The sequence below is a fragment of the Vulpes vulpes genome, chromosome 1, assembly GCF_048418805.1.
Source record: "Vulpes vulpes isolate BD-2025 chromosome 1, VulVul3, whole genome shotgun sequence".
Classification (NCBI taxonomy): Eukaryota; Metazoa; Chordata; class Mammalia; order Carnivora; family Canidae; genus Vulpes; species Vulpes vulpes.
Genome location: NC_132780.1, coordinates 126037888 through 126054726, shown reverse-complemented (window position 1 = coordinate 126054726; position 16839 = coordinate 126037888). Strand labels below are relative to the sequence as shown.

The window sequence follows — 16839 nt, the reverse complement described above, 5'->3', positions numbered from 1 at the left end:
ACTTTCATTTTTAGCCTGGAGAGCCCCCATTTCAGACTATTTGAGTCCTAATTTACTTTCCTTACCTAAGCAACATTAGCAAGACAGCCTTATCTTTTAAAATGGCCTTTCTAGGGGGACCCCGGGTGTCTCAGCGGTTTAGCCTGCCTTCAGCCCAGGGAGTGATCCTGGAGTCCTGAGATCAAGTCCTGGGATCGAGTCCCACATTGGGCTCCCTGCATGGAACCTGCTTCTCCCTCTGCCTATGTCTCTGCATCTCTCTCTCTCTCTTTCTCTCATGAATAAATAAAATCTTTAAAAAAAACCCATAAAAATAAAATAAAATAAAATGGCCTTTCTGCTCTTAAGAAAATGAGGACCAGGATAAGGGGACTTGGCAATCTCAGAGATAAGGGGCAGATGGGCCCCGCTGGCCTGAATACAGATGGTATGGTAGGATGAAGCTGAGTGGGCTCCTGAGGTTGAGCATGGGGAGAAAGGTAGGAAAAGGACAGAGACCAAGAAAGAGGTGCCTAGTCACCCAAAAGGAAATAAAAGTCACCCAATGGGAACAGAAAGAAATATTTCATCTGGGTCTGCCTTTCCCTATCCATTTCGATAGCTATCCCCCATCCAGAATGATATCCTTGTGCTGGCTGGGGTGAAACAAAAGGGGGAGCTTCCCATTGTCCCCATGGATCCCTTACCCACCAGCCCTTCCTCTTCACATCTGCTCTCAGCTCTCTTACTGTGTTTCTGCACAACAGTGAATACAATATGCAAGAACTGAAACAAGATTAGGCAGGTAAACTCCCACGCCAGCCTCTAGACTTCTGTCGGAATTCAGGGAGTGACTCACCAGCTAGGCTTCCATCCCTAGCAACGGCCACAGGAAGCAAGGTTCTCTCTCCAAAGTTCTCCAGGCTTTATCTTTTCGTTCAGACCAGAGTAAAATCAAGGAGCCCCAGGACTCTGGACAAACATTTTGAGAAAGGGTTCTCTCTACCTTGCCTCTAGGTCAGCCCTCCCAAACCATATTTCACCCTGACCTCCCCCGACTGCTCTGTTTTCCCAGTTTCCTTTTTTGTTGCATTCAGTTTTCTTCTCTCAATTAGGCATGCAGTCTACACAACAAATTCTGCTTGGCACGGTAGAGTGTGAGTGCATCAACGAGCATTACAGGGCAAGTTTGAGCCCATCTGAACCCAACTGGAGAGGTTGTGCCTCTTCTGCATACCCATCCCAGCCTCCTGACATCCAGACTACAAACATCAGCAGTGCCTCTTTCTCTAAACAATAATTTGAATATGTCTCATCTCAGCTTCAATTCCCTCTGGCTTGAAACGCCATCTCTTATTACATTGAAACTCTAAATGTATATTTTGTCTCTCAATCTTTGTCCTTATCTGTCCCAGTCCATTTGGGCTGCTACAACCAAGTACCACAGGTTAGATGGCTCACATGACAGAGATTTATTTCTCATGGTTATGGAGGCTGGAAGTCTGGGCTCAGCGTGCCAGCATGATAGGGAGAGGGCCATCTTCCAGGTCACAGGCTTCTCTTTGTGTCCTCAAAGGGCAGAAGGGATGAGGGATCTCTCTGGGATGTCTTTTATAAGAGTGCTAATCCCAATCATGAGGGCTCCACCCCCCATGACCTAAGCACCTCCCAAAGGATATATCCTGATACCATCACTTCAGGCATTAGGATCTCCAACATAGTAATTTGGGGGTAACACAAATGTTCAAACCATAGCATCTTCTGTTTTTCTCAGTATTTCCCTGCTGAGGCACCTGAGCATAGCCAGATGGGTTGGCTTCTTGTCACCAGATGTGTTGCATAGGTCTCTACTTTTCTGTCCTTGTGAATGTCGTTTCCCCAGCCTACACTAGCCTGCCTTCCTCCAGGGCAACCCCACCAAATTCAGTCCAAAAGATGCTTTAGCCTTGGTACTTCAGACTTACCTTTAGCTTTGCAATTCATGGTTACAAATGTGCAAACCTCTCACAAATATGAGGCTTATTATAAGTGACTTTACATTTGGATTAATAATTAGTGTGGCATCACATACATGCCCCAACACGGATGAACCTTGAAGACATCATGAAGTAAGCCAGTCACAGAAAGGCAATATGATTCCACTTATAGGAGATACCTAGAGTAATCAAATACATAGAGACAGATACTGGAACAGTGGTTACCATGATCTGGAGACAGGGGGATGGAGGGTTATTGTTAAATGGGGACAGAGTTTCTGTATGGGAAGATGAAAAAGTCCTAGAGATGGGTACTGGCGACAGCTTCACAACAGTGTGAATGTATTTAATGCCACTAAACTGTACACTCAAAATGTTATGTGGGGTGCCTGGGTAGCTCAGTCAGTTGGGTGTCCTGCTGAGCTCAGGTTATAATTTTGGGGTAGTGGGATTGAGCCCCAAGTTGGGCTCTGCCCTTGGCACAGAATATGCTTGTCTCTCTCCTCTGCTCCTCTCTCCACTCATGCTCCCTCTCTCTCTCTCTCTTTCTCTCCATCTCTAAAATAAATAAATAAATAAATCTTTTAAAAAATGTGTATCTTACCATGATAAAACAATTTTTGAATAATATATGGTAATTCTAGAACTTTTAGAAAATATGAGCACATAAAAAAAGAAGAAAATAAAAATATACTTCCAAGATTTTCACTTAATATATTATAAACCTTAGGGGACCTGGGTGGCTCAGTCAGTGGGGCATCTGACTCTTGATTTCTGCTCAGGTCATGATCTCAGAGTCATGGGATGGAGCTCCAGCATCAGGCTCTGTGCTTGGGATTCTCTCTTCTTCTGCCTCTCTCTCTCTTATAAATATATAAATATTTATCTTATATATAGTATATATATATTTTATATATAGTATAGTATAGATATATATAGTATATACTATATAGTATATATAGTAATATTCCATTGTATATATCTTATAAATATACATATCTTATAAATATATCTTGTAAATATATATATCTTATAAATAAACATATATATCTATCTTTGTAAGTCACTGGATAACATGCTACAAAACTTAAAGTTTATGTGTTATTTTATTTTATGGACATACATTAATTAATATAATCAATATCCTAAAAAAATCCTATTAGCAAATATTAAAGTTATTTCTTTTTTAAAATTTATTCATTTATTTTAGAGAGAGAGAAAATGTGCACAAGTGGGGCCAGGGGAGAGGAAGAGAGAGATAGAGAGAATCTGAAACAGCCTGCACTGAGCCTGGAGCCTGACATGGGGTAGATCTCATGACCTGAGCCTAGACCAACAGTTGGATGCTTAACCATCCAGGGCCCCAAAGTTAATTAATTTTTTAACTATTAAAAATGTTACTGCAAGAAACATCCTTATAGCTAAATTTTTATGACATTGTGAGGTACGTGTGGTTATAAAATGGCAAAATGATATAACTTTGTGGTGACAGAATTGTTCTGTATCTTTTTTTAAATTTTATTTAAATTCAATTAATCAACATATATTATTGATTTCAGAGCTAGTTCGATGACTCATCAAGTTTATATAACACCCAGGGCTTGTTACATCCCGTGCCCTCCTTACTGTCCATCACCCAGTTACCCCCACACACACCCCTCCCCTCAGTGACTCTGTTTGCTATGATTAAGACTCTTTTATGGTTTGTCTCCCCCTCTGATTTCATCTTGTTTTATTTTTTCCTCTCTTCCCCTGTGATCCTGTTTTGTTTCTTAAATTCCACGTATGAGTGAAATCATATGATAATTGTCTTTTTCTGATTGACTTATTTTGCTTAGCATAATATCCTCTAGTTCCATCCATATCCTTGCAAATGGCAAGATTTCACTTTTTTGATGGCTGAGTAATATTCCAGTGTGTGTGTGTGTGTGTGTGTGTGTGTACCATTTCTTCTGTATCCATTCATCTGTCAATGGACATCTGGGCTCTTTCCATAGTTTGGCCATTGTGGACATTGCTGCTATGAACATTGGGGTGCAGGTACCCCTCAGATCACTACATTTGTATCTTTGAGGAAAATCCCCAGTAGTGCAATTGCTAGGTCATAGGGTAGCTCTATTTTCAACTTCCTGAGGAACCGCCACACTCTTTTCCAGAGTGGCTGCCCCAGCTTGCGTTCCCACCAGCAGTGCAAGAAGGTTCCCCTTTCTCCACATCCTTGTCAACATCAGTCATTTCCTGACTTGTTAATTTTAGCCATTCTGACCAGTGTGAAGTGGTATCTCATTGTGGCTTTGATTTGTATTTCCCTGATGCCAAGTGATGTTGAGCATTTTTTCATGTGTCTGTTGGCCATTTGTATGTCTTCTTTGGACAAGTATCTGTTCATGTTTTCTGCCTACTTCTCTACCTTTTTTATTTATTTATTATTTTTTTATTTTTATTTTTTTAATAAGTTTTTTATTTATTTATGATAGTCACACACACAGAGAGAGAGAGAGAGGCAGAGACACAGGCAGAGGGAGAAGCAGGCTCCATGCACCGGGAGCCCGACATGGGATTCGATCCTGGGTCTCCAGGATCGTGCCCTGGGCCAAATGCAGGCGCCAAACTGCTGCGCCACCCAGGGATCCCTTTTACCTTTTTTTAAAAAAGATTAAAAAAAATAAAAAATAAAAAAGATTTTATTTATTTATTTATGAGAGACAGAGAGAGAGAGAGAAGCAGAGACAGGCAGAAAAAGAAGCAGGCTCCATGCAGGGAGCCTGACGTGGGACTCCATCCCGGGTCTCCAGGATCAGGCCCTGGGCTGAAGGCAGCACTAAACTGCTGAGCCACCTGGGCTGCCCTTCTGCCTATTTCTTGATTGGATTATTTGTTCTTTGGATGTTGAGCTTAATAACTTCTTTATAGATTTTGGATACTAGCTCTTTATTTACTTAAGTAATCTCTACATCCAATGTGGGGCTTGAACTCATGACCCTGAGGTCCAGAGTGGCATGCCCCTCCCAATGAGCCAGCCAGGTGCCCTGGTTACTAGCCCTTTATATAATATGTCATTTGCAAGTGTCTTCTCCCATTCTGTCAGTTGTCTTTTAGTCCTGTCAGCTGTTTCCTTTGTGCACAAGCTTTTTATCTTGATAAAGTCCTAATACTTCATTTTTGCCTTTGTTTCCCTTGGCTTTTGGAGATGTGTCTAGTGAGAAGATGCTGCAGCCAAGGTCAAAGAGGTTGTTGCCTGGAATTGTTCCATATCTTGACTGGTGATAGACACACAAACTTATTCATTGTGACAAAACTATATAAATAAACACACACACATATACACATGCATAAATGAGTACAAGTAAAATGGGATATCTGAACAAGATTGTGAATTATATTGATGTCAGTATCCTGGTTGTGATTTTGTACTATAGTTTGTAAGATGTTACCATTGAGGGAAACTGGGTAGGGTATATGAGACCTATTTTTTCTTACTGCATGTGAATCTACAATTATCTCAAACACGGTGGCTTAATTTTTTTTAATTGAAAAAATTTATGCACACCAGTGACTAGTTTATTAATATAAAATTTCAAATGAGGAAGTACTGAATTAAAAGCATTATTTTAAGGGCTTTTGGTACACATTGCCCTTTATGCTCATGCCAATAATGTAAGAACTCTACTTTATAACACTGAATATTATTATTATAAACACATTTTAATTCTTTTTTTTTTTTTTAAAGATTTTATTTATTTACTCATGAGAGACATAGAGAGAAGGCAGAGACACAGGCAGAGGGAGAAGAAGGCCCCAGGCAGGAAGTCTGATGTGGGACTCGATCCCGGGAATCCAGGATCACACCCTGAGCCAAAGGTAGACGCTTAATCACTGAGCCATCCAGGCATCCCAACAAAAAAAAATTTTTTTAAAGATTTTTATTTATTTATTCACGAGAGACAGAAAGAGAGAGAGGCAGAGACACAGGCAGAGGGAGAAGCAGGCTCCATGCAGGGAGCCCGACGTGGGACTCGATCCCAGGCCTCCAGGATCAGGCCTTGGGTTGAAGGTGGCGCTAAACCGCTGAGCCATCCGGGCTGCCCCCCATCCCAACAAAATTATTTCTCACTGGCATTTAATTCCTTCAAGATTTTGGGATCCCTGGGTGGCGCAGCGGTTTGGCGCCTGCCTTTGGCCCAGGGCGCGATCCTGGAGACCGGGGATCGAATCCCACATCAGGCTCCCGGTGCATGGAGCCTGCTTCTCCCTCTGCCTGTGTCTCTGCCTCTCTCTCTCTCTCTGTGACTATCATAAATTTAAAAAAAAAAAAAAAAAAAAAAATTCCTTCAAGATTTTAACATAGCAGCACATTGTCATTTCTCCATATATTATTAATTCCTTCTTTTCTATTAACTGAGCAACTTCCCTTTAGGGGAATAACCGAGAATTAGCTTCTTTCTATAGTTTTCGTAAAGATCACCAGGGAGTCCTGAGAAGCGCACTTAGAGGAACAAGCAAGGTACTAAATCCTTCATCTTACAAGTAGTGAGTGACTTTGGAGTCCTATGATTTGTGCAAACTACACTTTGAGTGGTATCACCCGAGAATTTGTTAGAACTGCACATTCTCTGACCCCACCTCAAACCTACTGAATAAGTTTCTGGGCAGGGAGCCCAGCAATCTGCCTCAATAAGCTCACCAAGCAATTGGACTGCACACTAGAATCTGAAAAGTGCCATTTGTAGAAGACAGTGGCAAGCATCATTATTTATTTTTTCCTCCTTCCCACACCCTTAACAGCACATGAGTTCCATGAGGACAGACCCTTTAACTATTAAAGTTCACCCTTACCTCCCTGATACCTAAACTATGGGTGCTTAACAATAATAATTCAAGAAACAAATTAGTAATTAACCAAACTCTGCTCTCTAAAGTCTGAGTGTTCACTCTGGATTGTGCGGCCAGACTCTCAGGGCAGCCTCTATCAATTGTTTACGTTACAGGGGTGAAACTTGCAGGTGTTCAAGACCCCGTTCAAAGCTAATTTCTTGGTTTAACTTTTTAAATGCAAGGAGGATGACCAGAAAAAGAAAAGTCTGGGAGCATTGGTTGGCCCTTAGACTTGTAAAATGTTGGTCATATTGGCCCTCAAACCCTAAACTCATCAGTCAAAATGGAGCTTGGGTCAGTCTTGGTGAGACAGTGCTATTCAAATAGTGTGAGCAATAAGCAGTGAGAGAAAGAAAAGAAAAGAGAAAGAGAAAAGATACTAGATGCTAGATGATGCAGGTTGACCAGGTTCAAGGATCCAGAAGAGGTACCACAGGGTGAGTCAAGAGTATATTTTGCTTTGGACTGAATAGAAATCAACCGTGAAGTGAGAAGAAGTGAGAGCAGAGTTTATTGAAGACATGGAGAGAGGCCAGGCACAGTGTGTGGGAGACCTGGAAAGGAAAGATGAGTCTCATCTTCGCTTGGGGTCTGAGGTTCTCATTGAGGATTGTGGTCTGGTCCACATATCTTCTCAGGCATCCAGGAACAGAGGAGTGTTTAAATATTCTCCGTAAGTCACATATGCCCTGGAGCCAGGGGTCTTGATGAGCCAATGGTCTTGGAAAACATTCATGACAACCCCACCCAGTCACTCCTTAGATATTATCTATTGTGCTGGAAGACTCCACAAAGAGATCATTAACTCCTTGACCTTTCCAAAGACTCCATAACATTATCTGTTCTGTAATACACGTGTAAGGCAGGGGTGTAGGTCCTAGCAAGAATGGAAACAGGAAAAGGAGTGAAGAGAGCGGTTTTTCATGGGGTTCCTTTGGTTTCCCCGAGTCATTGGACAACTGAGCCTACGCATAATCTCAGACCTACAGTAGCCCTTCTCTATCACATAAGGGAAGGATAGTCGGAAGAAAGCCAGGCAGGGCACCCATCCTAAGAGGTAACTCCCCTTAAAAGGATTTTACACCACCCTGGAAGGAGCCCTCCACCCTTTTCCACGTGAACAAACTACCTGATAGGTTGATGGGCACCTGGACAAAAACCTGACTGGGCGACAGGTGCATTGAGGGTTAATCAGATTAAAATAGCCCACCAACATCCTCATAAAACCCCTAGACTTAGAAACTCTTGGTGGCAACCCTCTTGGGTCCCCTCCCTTTTTGGGAGCTTTGTCCTGTCACCGGCAGACTTTGCTGCCCATCAGTCTTCATCTGGTCTACCTCTTCATTCTTCAAAGTGGTGTCAGCAAGAACCACAGGCACTGAAGAAAAATCCTGAAGCACAGCAAACTCTTAGTCATGAGATGCTGCAGATGTATATCAGCGCGCCAGATGTTTAGAGGATGATTACTAACATATATTTTGCAAGCTTCCAAGGGGATTTTTTTTTTAAGATTTTATTTATTTGACAGAGAGCATACACAAGCGGCGAGGCGGGGGTTGGGGGGGAGCCAGGGAGAAGCAGACTCCTCGCTAAGCATGGAACATGACCTTGAGCCACCCAGGTGCCTCTCCACAGGGATTTTTACAGGATTCTGGAGGTCAGGCTAATATCAAGCTGAGGTTGCCTTTTGCTTCTAGCAAAGTATTAACTTTGGGATAGCTAAAGCCCCTCAAGGAAGTCACTGGAAAAAAAAAAAAAAAAAAGTTCACTGGGCCCATCTCAAGTACTTGGCAATGGAATGTAAGTTGTAAAGAAACTTCATTCTTTTCTTTTACCTTTCTTTGTTCTCCACATTAGAGAGGACTTTGCTCAAAAAGGCCTTACTAGCTTGCTAGGCTCCTTCCTGTCTGCTGTACCTGTTCATATCATAATGTAGTTATTACCTGTGGTGGTAGCTCTCTTCCTGGAGCAGGTTTTCTAAATTCTTTTTAAGCAGTTGGGGGGGTGGAGAGGAGAAAAAGAACTTTACCTGAATCTGCTGGATCTTAGCTGTTTTTGTTGTTGTTGTTGTTTGTTTCTTAACTAGCTTTGTAGCTATGTGGCTTGGGACAAGTTACCTTATCACACTGAGACTCGTTTTCCATGTCTATAAAATGGGGACAGTAATGTTTGACTCACAAAGTTGTGAAAATTAGAGAGAAACAATGTGAAACAGATGGGGTAGAGGAGGCTCTTAGTAAGTGGAAGCTATGATTCTTGCCATCACAATTTTGTTTTTAATGCTTTCCTTTAATTAGGGAAAAAGATGGGAGACCAGAGACACAGACCCCATTTAGAAGCAGGATGTTAGAAAGGGAAGAAATTACAAAATACTTAGGAGGGAGTAGTTAAGGGAGGTTCTATTCCATGGTATGAGGCAGGGCCCTGGCTGTCCTTTCTCCCTTCTGCTCTCAGTGGCACTGTCCTGCTCTTTAACCTCCAGGTATCACACTCAAGATTTCTCTGGGCCCTATTTCCTTTATCCCCATCAAGCTTTGCTTCTTTTTCTCTGTCTCAATCTCACCCAGAGGCCAGGCCCCTGTTTTGTTTATCCTTCTCAGTCATGACTCTGGTCCTTTTGGTTATATTTGCTCTTATTTGGGCATTTTTGCTTTCTTTATGCCTCATTTTTAAAAAAGATTTTATTTATTTATTCATGAGCAACACAGAGAGAGAGAGAGGCAGAGACACAGGCAGAGGAAGAAGCAGACTCTGCAGGGAGCCCAATGTGACTCGATCCCGGGACTCCAGGATCACACCCTGAGCCAAAGGCAGACACCCAACCACTGAGCCACCCAGGCATCCCTCTTTATGCCTCACTGATGCCATCTACATTGGGTCTCCAGTTCTCGGTCATAAATTGTAATGACTGTGTCTTCTTTGTTGGCAATGGATGGGCTCCAGCAGCTGTGTCTGCACTGTGTATCACATTTCTGCTGGCTGTCATAGCTCATTGGCTCAGGATGGACAATTGCCCAAGTTAGGAATTGGGATTTGTGATCTACACAGCCCTGACTCATTAGAACGACATGTATCAGTCACTTTTCAGGAGGCTAATTAATAGCCATATTCCACCAGGGGAGAGGGAGGAGAGAGAAGAACCCACCAGATTTGCAAGGAGATATTCCAATGGCTTTGCAGTTCCTTGTTCCAGTCCTTTCCTGAAGCTTTACTATATTCTAGTATTCCAATTTCACCAGATAGCCCTATCCATATTCTTACACATAATTTACATGCATAGAACCCACATTTACATGAATATGTATGTAGAATATAAATGTACATGTTGAAATAAATTTCTAGGCCCAAGATGGAGCTGCTCCTGGCCAGGGTGCTGTGTCAGCAAATGGAATTTAGATAACTTTCATGTCTCTGTAAATGTTCCACTTGACCAGAAAGACAGTATATCCAGTCAGCTGATTTCCAAACACCAAGCCAACTCTGGGCTCTAGTTCCTCCTCTTTTTTTTTTTTTTTTTTTTTTTTTTAAGATTTTTATTTATTTATTCATGAAAGACAGAGAGAGAGAGAGAGGCAGAGACACAGGCAGAGGGAGAAGTAGGCTCCATGCAGGGAGCCTGACATGGGACTTGATCCCGGGTCCCCAGGATCATGCCCTGGACTGAAGGCAGGTGTTAAACTGCCCCCCAGGGATCCCTAGTTCCTCCTTCTTTTTTGCCCCCAAACAGTATGACTATGTGGCTGTAGCCAATCAGATACTTTCTATTTTTTCCTGCTTTTTCTTTATTCTTTGTCCTATAAAAGCTTCCTGTCTTTCAGTTCTCTGGGTCCCTGCGAATGGAGACTACTTGTTTCATGAAGTGTTAAATAATGTTTGTTTGGATCATGTAAATTGTTTTCTTTAATCATTTTTAACATACATATACATAAAATTCTCAATTTTCCCCTCGGCCAACTTTAATTGAATTTTGTTTTGTCCAAAAGGCTTCAGACAATTTGTAAGTAAAGATCTTCAGGGAACAGCGAGCTCTAGTATTAACACTAGAGGAAAACCATTTAATATGTATGCTGCCATGCCCCTCATCTCGTTTTATTGCTGAGCCAGAGGCCTGAAAATCTTGATGACCAAAATCTTCTATCATCAAACACCTTCATCTGGGAGAAAGTCTATGAAAACTGCATCACGCGGTCATTTCCAACATCAAGCACTGAAAGAAGCATCATATCCTTTCTTGAAATGTATCCAAAGAAAAGATGAGTACAGGATGTCCACAGCCCTGGCTAACTAATCTTAATTTCTCATGTACAAAAAAAAAAAAAAAGAGAGAGAGAGAGAAAAACACACACACACACAAAAACAATGTCCTCAAGTTTCTTTCTTTCCCTCCTCCTCTTCCTCTTCCTTCTATTCTTATAGGCCCAACTTAACCTGAAAAGAGGCACCTTTGGGTGAAGTCTCTCAATGGATGCAGACTTTAATTTTCCAAATGAGTTGACATTTTCGTGTTCCCACTAGGCTAACTCATGAAACGAAGTGGGTCCTACCACATGTTTATGGCCAGTACCCTGCTAGAAAAGACCCAAAGAATGAGAGGGACTAATGTATGATGAGTGCCTGCTTGGGGCCAAGCATCGGGCTTCTATTCATTCTTCATAGTCATCCAATGAAGTGGGTAGTATTTTTCCCATTCCACAGACAAAGAGCTGGGGTTCAGAGAGGTCGAGGAACTTGTCCAGTATCTTACAGGTAAAATGCAATGAGTTCCATCTCAGTCTAGAGCCTGCAATTTTTACTATACCAAGCACAACCTTCAACTGAGAAGATCCTCATTCCCAGGGAAAAAAGTTGTGGAGTTTTCCCACTAGGCCTGAGACAGAATTCACACTACAGGCTGTGTCAGGAAAATGATGTAAATATTCACCCAGTGGTTCTGTTACTGTCGATTCAGGATTCTACACTCAGCTGATGATCCATAACCGCCTTCTGAGATGGTCAGTAGAACATGAAAGGTAGTTAGATGGACGGGGCCCTAGACTGGGCGGCTGACCAAGCCAGCATTGGGTATATACCTTTGCTTTTCAGTCTTGTGCCTTTGTTCCAAAGTCTGTAACATGAGAATAATAATTCCAGTTCACTTCACCTCACGAAGGACAAGGAGGAGGTGAATGCACTGCCAACGGTGAGTCTGCGGGTGAGCCGACGCACTGCAGTGATCCACTCTCAGGCCCCTCTCACCAACATCCCTGTTGTGGCAAAAGAAATAGCAGATCTGGGGACACCTGGGTAGTTCAGTCAGTTTGGCATCTAACTCTTGATTTTGGCTCTGGACATGATCTCAGGGTCGTGAGATTGAGTCTCATGTAGGGCTGTGCCCTTGAGGTGGATTTTCCCTCTTCCTCCTCCCCCACCCCACACCCCACCCTCAAATAAGTAAATAAATCTTTAAAAAAAAAATAGCAGATTGGAAACTCCTGCAGAAGCCTCCTTGTAGGGAAGATGCTCCTCACCTACTTATACACTAAGAGAGCTGCCCTTCCCTGGGGCAGGGGAGGGACCTGGCAAGACAAGCCAAACTGCCCAAGCCTTATCTAGGTCACCTTGAAGCAGAATAAGCAAAACTTCATCCAACCGCGTCTCCCTGAGCACAGAACAAAGGGACAGGGATGAGACTAAGCAGCAGGGAAAAATGTATTACTCCCCCACCCTGAGACCTCCCACCCTCCCACAGCCTACTGCTCTCACTATCTTATCGTTTTTGTTTTTTGTTTTAATTTTCATGCTTGTCTTTCCCTGAAAATGTGTGAGTGACTTATAGTCAGGGATCTTTTCATGTTGCACAAGAAAAATACAAATACATTCATTTTCCTTGTTAAATAACAAAAAAAAAAAAAAGAAAGAAAAAAGAAGAGAAGTCCTCTTTGATCCTTTTTTTTGTTCTGGCACCTCTTATCCCAGTCCACACCCAGGGGGTAACCTCTATCAGTAGAATGAACGTAGAGACTTTTTCTATGTATTTCAGCGAATGGGGTCATATACATACTTACCTTACACAAATTCAGTTTTAGCCAAAACAGAGCAAAAAACAAAACAAGACTCTGATCCACATAACGAGTCAATCGATGGCCTGGAGAAACGTAGGGCGAATGACATAATCCCTCAGTTAAAACCCGGGTCCCTCAACTGTCCTGTGCTTCTCCGAGTGGGACCATTTCACCACCCCCAGAGATGATCTTAAATATCTTCAAAGATAATTCTGCTAATACTTGATTTTTGCTCTAAACATTGACTTTTGAACCCAACTCCTATTGAAAGTTGTACTGTATTTACCCACTCTGGCTCCACGACGTTGCCGCGATGCCCAGTGCAAGTCCTGAGATGGGTAAAGTCAGTTCACATGTTGGATCCACAAAACGGAGTCTGCCCCTTGGCCCAGCCCATCGGGGGCCTTTAGGGAAGCATCTCATTAGGTTTGAAAAACCTAATGCCAGTCACAGTCTTCCAACTTAGCAAAAGTGGGTGGCTGATCCTTACAGTGTGAGAGGTCATCCCGGAGTCGGCGCAACCAACTCAGAACTGCCAGATAATTCTCCTTCGGATCTGGCCATGCAGAAACAGCCGTGGTCAGAGAACACCCAGGCTCCTGCCCAGCTGTTCCTGCGTGGAGCAGGGCTGAGACCGTTGCTAAGTACCCAATGTGCGGACCTTTCAGTCCTAGCAAAGGCTTCCAGGCCAGAGTGGTTCCTCCCTTGGAGCAGGAGAGAAAGTGGGGATCGGAAGGGCTGCTGGAAATCATCTAATCCAGTCATGTCACTTAGATTTTCGTTTTCAGTTCTTTCAATTTGCAAATGAGGAATTTGAGGCTGCGAAGGGGAAATGTCTAGGGGCGCCTGGGGGCTCAGTTGGGCATCGGCCTTCAGGGTCCTGGCATCAAGCCCCACGTCGGGTTCCCTTTTAGCAGGGAGTCTGCTTCTCCCTCTCTGCAGCTCCCCCCAGCTTGTTTGCTCTCCCTCTCGCTGTTTCTCTCTCTCTCTCTAATAAAAAAATAAATAAAATCTTTAAAAAAATAATTTAAAAAAAGGGGAAAGTGTCTGGTTGGAGATCACACATTTGCGTTAGTGAAAGAGGGGACATGAGAACTCAGGCCTTCTCACTTCTAATTCAGTGTTCCTTCCTGAGCGCTGTGCCTTGGAAGCACCGGGAGAAACAAAATGAAACCATGTTCTTTACCCCAGACTTCTGAGTCCTTCACATGCTGATATGTAGCATTTCTCTCTGAGACCTGAATATGGTTTTCAGACATTCCCAAACTTTTTGGACCATATTACTTTTTTAATGCGGTGTCTATTTACATTCTCCAAAAGAGTATTAAAGGATTCTTCATAACAGCTTAGGAAACGTGGCCCCACACCATGCTGTTATGGTTAAGTGCTACGCACCCATCCATAATCCCCGCAATCCATGTCGTTGTGCAGCCCTGATGGGAGACCCAGGATACTCAGCTGCTGGCAAACATCATCTGTCCTTCTAAAAATCAGCAGGGAGGGATCCCTGGGTGGCGCAGCGGTTTAGCGCCTGCCTTTGGCCCAGGGCGCGATCCTGGAGACCCGGGATCGAATCCCACGTCGGGCTCCCAGTGCATGGAGCCTGCTTCTCCCTCTGCCTATGTCTCTGCCTCTCTCTCTCTCTCTGTGACTATCATAAATAAATAAAAGTTAACAAAAAAATTTAAAAATCAGCAGGGAGCTCTGCATCTCAAAATGCAGAAGTGTGTGGGGCGGGGAAGGGGGAACATGCCCAGGACAAGGGTCAGCTCTTCTCTGACTCATCTCAACGGATCTGGGGTTTAGGGCTGCTCAGCCTTCACTCCACGTGCAATGATTGTGCTGCTGTGATGTGTCCTAGATTCTTCTAGGCCTTCAAGGACATCACAGTCTAGGAAGGGAACACACATACCAAGTAGTGAGCCCTGCAGTAGAGGCAACGGCAGGAACATGTAACGATGCAAAGATAAAGGGAAGAGGAGGGAAACAGGGAAAAGTTAGGGGAAGGTGGTGAGGATGACTTCCCAGAGGGCCCCGGCCCGGTCCGCTCCACCAGCCCCTACCATCCCCGGTGAGTCAGCCACCTCCCCAGGTCCTCTAGGATTCCAAGCTGCCGGGTGAGCAGATGGCCTTTGAGGTGTGGGCTTCAGAGGAAGAGACGGATGCGACTGGAGTCCACAGTAGCGTCTTCTCGGCCTACACCTTAGGGATGGAGCCCTAGTGCCCCCCACAACCCGAGGAGCCACACTGATTGAGACGGAGAATACAGACAAACCCATCCTCCTAATTCTTTTTGTAGTTAAGATAATTAGACTCTGAGATGTGACTGATGTAGCCCAATGTATCAGCGGAGAACCGGGAGGAGACAGCAGGTCTCCTACGCCCAAGAGCAGCTTCTTTTCTTTTCTTTTTCTTTTTTAATCTTTCAGTTAAGTTATCCAAGCCAAGAGAAACCTCATTGCTTGTGCCCATTTATTCCGTCAGCTCGCATTTCTTCATTCTCTTCTGTAAATTTGGTTTTAGGAACTGAAGATTCATGGATGACAAAAAGCTGGTGTCTGTCCTAGAGGAGCTCAAGTCAAAAGGTAGGGACATGACACCACGGAAGGCTCCTGTGGCTCTGGGGACCGAGGGCATGCTGGCTGAAAGGCGATGGTCCTTACTGCAGCTGTAAACGATTGTTGCCTGAACATTGACTCAGGGCTGCCTCCTTAAGAATTTTTTCAAGAGAGGCCAGAAATCTAGATTTTTGAGTAAAATATTCTGATTTTTTAAAACACTGTGAGACTGGGGTGCCTGAGTGACTCAGTTAAGTGTCTGCCTTCAGCTCAGTCTTGATCTCAGGGTCCTGGGATCAAGCCCCAAGTTGAGCTCCCTGCTCAGTGGGGAGTCTGCTTCTCCCTCTCCCTCTGCCCCTCCCACCCCACTCATGTTCTCTCTCTCTCTCTATCTCAAATAAATAAATAAAATCTTTAAAAAGAGTAAATCACTGTAAAGCTCAAACAATATGTATCTGCAAGTGAATTTGACTTACTGCTGCCATTTTGTGACTCCTCTTCTATGCAATTGTTCTTACTATATTACTCAAAGATCTCCCAGGGAGCTTCTTAAAAATACAAACTCTTGGCTGCATCCCAAGATATTTGGAATCAATAGGGCCAGGCTGGGATCCTTAAATCTCTTCCTATCATAAAAATTCAAAGACAGGTGGTCCATAGACCACACTTTGGGTACCCTGATCTAGCTGCCATATTTTCCACTTAGAAGGTTTCATCTCATCCTTTTTTTTTTTTTTTAATTTTTATTTATTTATGATAGTCACAGAGAGAGAGAGAGAGAGAGAGAGAGAGAGAGAGAGAGAGGCAGAGACATAGGCAGAGGGAGAAGCAGGCTCCATGCACCGGGAGCCCGATGTGGGATTCGATCCTGGGTCTCCAGGATCATGCCCCTGGCCAAAGGCAGGCACTAAACCGCTGCGCCACCCAGGGATCCCCTTAAGATTTTATTTATTTATTCATGAGAGACACACACAGAGAGAGGCAGAGACACAGGCAGAGGAAGTAGCAGGCTCCACGCAGGGAGCCCAATATGGGACTTGATCCTGGTTCTCCAGGATCAGGCCCTGGGTCGAAGGCGGCACTAAACAACTGAGCCACCCGGGCTGCCCTATCTTATCCTCTCTTAATCCTGGGTCCCTGACAGAGGACTTATACAGCTGATTGAATGAAGCTGTAGATCCATTAGGAAACACTGTTCTGGAGGGCAAACCTCATACATTCGGTTCATCTCAGTGTTGACAAGCATCTCATGCAAACTCAAGAAGGAACAGCAAAGACAAACACAGGAACGGAGCAGAGATGCATAGATAGTCTATAGCAGAAAACCAGAACGGGAGAAGCCAGGGGGACTCAGGAAGTCGAAGTTAACTGCTGCATTCAGCGGAGGTGTGGGCCTCAGAAGAATCACCC

At 43.7% G+C, this 16839-nt stretch overlaps 1 long non-coding RNA gene across 1 annotated transcript; it reads right to left on the bottom strand.

The window, feature by feature from the left end:
- Nucleotides 1-8327: 8327 nt before the first annotated feature.
- Nucleotides 8328-13639, bottom strand: LOC140594684 (uncharacterized). Its single transcript, XR_011995794.1, has 2 exons — nt 12875-13639; nt 8328-12073 (listed from the first exon to the last, which is right to left on the bottom strand). It is a non-coding gene; the product is annotated as an uncharacterized lncRNA (long non-coding RNA).
- Between the last annotated feature and the right edge of the window lie 3200 nt (nt 13640-16839).